The following is a 3,215-nucleotide window of genomic DNA, read 5'->3' on the forward strand; positions in this document are numbered from 1 at the left end:
CGGCCATTATCTCGCATTTTGACTGTCAACTTCTCGGGAATAAATTGAGTTTTGCACCATGTTCCATGCATATTTTATTTGATTCTAATAAGCTCCACAAGTTTTGGATGAGTTGTGCTTGCAGGAATTCACTGTCCAAAGATGGTCGAAATCAGAGAAAATCCCAGACGCCCGGCACATTCCATGCCGACCGGCTTGAAACCTCCACATACATGGGTCCAATACATTTACTAGAGAAATATGACATGATCATAAGGTTCTAGAACAAGGCGAACATCTCATATCCTGTCGGTGGACCCGGAAGGCACAAGGTTCAACCAAAAGACCCACATGTCAGTACCAAGATCGTCAAATAGGGAAACCACCCATCCCAGAGGCAATGTGGAGTGTTGATCTGCAATGTCGGCGAAACAGAGGGCTGAGAGGCTCCGACAATGTCAGTACCAAGTCGTTGGACAGGTTGCAGCAGGGCCAGGCCGGCCGGCCCAGGCCAGGCAGCCCGGCCCCACAAGTCAGCCACTGGAGCTCCCCTTTCGCGTGAAGTTCAAGCCAAGTCAGGGGTAGTGTAATCTTGCAGCGGTTACCTGATTACCGACCTTGGGCTGCTATAAATAGGCCCCCCATCCTCATTTGTTCACACACACTCAAAGTAGCAATTCTCTCTTCTCAAGTCTTGAGTAGGTTAGTAGTTGGGAGTTAGAGTCGAGTCGAGCTTGTCTCGGGGATCCGGAGTCGTCATCGGAGCTCGGTAAAGCTCTTGTATCTTTTCCTTTGACTATTTTAAATAAAAGTTATCTTCTTTATTTACTTGAGTCAGCTTTACTTTCAGCAAGTATTTATCTTCCCAAGTACTAGTACTTGTCTGCGGGAGTAAGTTTCTACCTCTAGTTCAGTTTAAGTTCCCTTTCTTGCTTGTCGGAGTTAGTCTTACGGGATTTCTCGCCCGTACTAGTGTAACTCAAGTTAGTTCACTAGGTTGAGGGGGATTTCTCTTGAAGGCCTCAAGAGAAATCCTAGTACCGAGAGCAGTCGTGGTGTTTGACTCAGTGCTAGCTAGAAAGTGTGTTCCACCCCACGGTACCACAGTGGTAGGCGGCAAGTGGTGACAGCCTTGTCCGTCCCTCGTAGTCCACCACGTTCGGGTGTTTTCATAACAATAGGATTGCCAAAAGTATGTTGGGCCCCTTCTCACCCTTGTCTGCACCCTTCGCTTAGGCCGCCGAAGTAAGCTCCTAGTTCCGACATCAAGTTAGAAGCTTAGATTAGTTCTAGTGAGGCCAGCTCAGTAGTTTAGAAGTGTATCAGGAGTCCTTTCTCGCTCATTGTCCTCCCAGCTGCTACCTCTCTAAGGTATAGAATCTCCTGTGTGTCACGCGGTCATAGCCTGGCCATTTATCTCTTCAGTTATCTGGCTTACCCCTGCTGAATTAGTCGGTTGATAATTTCAGTAAAGGTTGTCGCTACAATTTACGATACACTTTACCATAGTGTTTCCCTGAGGATTTCACGATACCTTGGAATACTCCAAGGTGAAGTGCTGCACCAGTGAATTTGTGCGCTTGTAGAATACTTATTCAGATTGAGCATAAGAGACACCAACAGTGAGATATAAGACCTCAGGCAATGATGGCTTTGAGCTCAAGTCGGGACTGGTGAACATGGTTCAAGCGAGTCCATTTTGTGGCAAGGCATCAGAGGATGCCAACGCTCACCTTCAAAATTTCTTGGAAGTGAGCAGCACCATCAACCCCAGAGGCACCACGATGGATAATGTTCGTCTTCGACTATTCCCATTCTCCTTGCTAGGCAAGGCGAAGATGTGGTTTTACACCAACAAAGCAAGCTTCACTACATGGGAAGCTTGCTCCAATGCATTCCTGACGAAGTATTTCCCGGTGGGCAAAACCAATGCCCTCCGAGCCAAGATCTCTAGATTTCAACAGCTCCCGGATGAAGCCATCCCGGAAGCTTGGGAGAGATTCCAGGAGTACATTGCAGCATGCCCCCACCACAACATGGAGGAATGGCTGATTATTCAGAGTTTCTTCAATGGCCTGAACACACCAGCTCAGAACCACATCGATGCAGCATCAGGTGGTTCCTTCCTTTCGCTCAGCGTCGCTGCAGCAAAAGCGCTGGTAGAGAAGATTGCTTCCAACCAGAGTTGGAAAGGTGAAAGGCAGCAACAGTCCCGCAAGGGAATTCATCATGTCGACAGCATCGATATGCTTGCTGCCAAGATGGACCTTCTCATGAAGAAACTGGAGTCTCCGCACCAGGAGGCTAACCAAGTTATGGATTCTCACATGCCATGCGAGATCTGTGGAGAAACTGGACACATGGGAAACTCTTGCTCGATCACTCAGGAGGAAGCTCACTTCGTTGGAGCGAACAACTCCAAAAACTCTAGCTTCCGTCGTCAGCAGGGTTGGAATTCCAAACCCAACCTCCCCTTCAGTCAGCAACAAGGTATGAATTTTAATAACAATTTTCAGCCCACTTTAAAGGACCTAGTTTATGGCCAGAAATAAATTAACAACAACATTAGTAAGAAATTCCTTGCTAATGACAAAATTTGGAGTCTTTGGCCGGACAACTAGAGGGCATAAATTCAGTTATTAAAAACCAGTTGAGCTTCAATAAAATGATAGAAACTCAGGTTGCTCAACTAGCCTCATCTTGTCCTAACAATAATTCGGGAAAACTTCCTGGGCAACCGGAAGTTCCTCCGAAGGAAAGTGTTAGTGCGGTGACTACGCGGACAGGTAAGTCCACGTAAGAACCACCATACCCCATAGATGCAGGATCTCGGCGGAAAGCCGTACCCGCCAGCAGTACCTCTGCTGCAGACGAAAACCAGGAGGAGGCAGAAGAGTCCAACACAACTGCTGCCCAGGAGGAAACCGTGGAACCCCCTAGAACTTCACGGGAGTTTCATGACACTACTGCCCTACCGTTTCCGGAACGGTTAAGGAAGCCGGTGGCCGACGAGCAATTCGTCAAGTTCGTCGAGGTAATACGGAAGTTGTATGTCAATATACCGCTTCTTGACGCTATGCAGGTCCCGACCTACGCTAAGTATATCAAAGATATACTTGGAAACAAGAGAAGCCTGCCCACCACCGAGGTCGTGCAACTCACAGAGGAGTGTAGCGCAGCTATACTTGATCCTCTCCTGGAGAAAAGAAAGATCCAAGATGCCCCACAATCACATG

At 47.8% G+C, this 3,215-nt stretch overlaps 1 non-coding gene across 1 annotated transcript; it reads right to left on the reverse strand.

Moving 5' to 3' along the window:
- Positions 1-1,910: 1,910 nt before the first annotated feature.
- Positions 1,911-2,017, reverse strand: LOC120668208. Its single transcript, XR_005672306.1, has one exon. It is a non-coding gene; the product is annotated as a small nucleolar RNA R71 (small nucleolar RNA).
- Positions 2,018-3,215: the final 1,198 nt, after the last annotated feature.

Source organism: Panicum virgatum, chromosome 3N (genome assembly GCF_016808335.1).
Source record: "Panicum virgatum strain AP13 chromosome 3N, P.virgatum_v5, whole genome shotgun sequence".
Lineage (NCBI taxonomy): Eukaryota > Viridiplantae > Streptophyta > Magnoliopsida > Poales > Poaceae > Panicum > Panicum virgatum.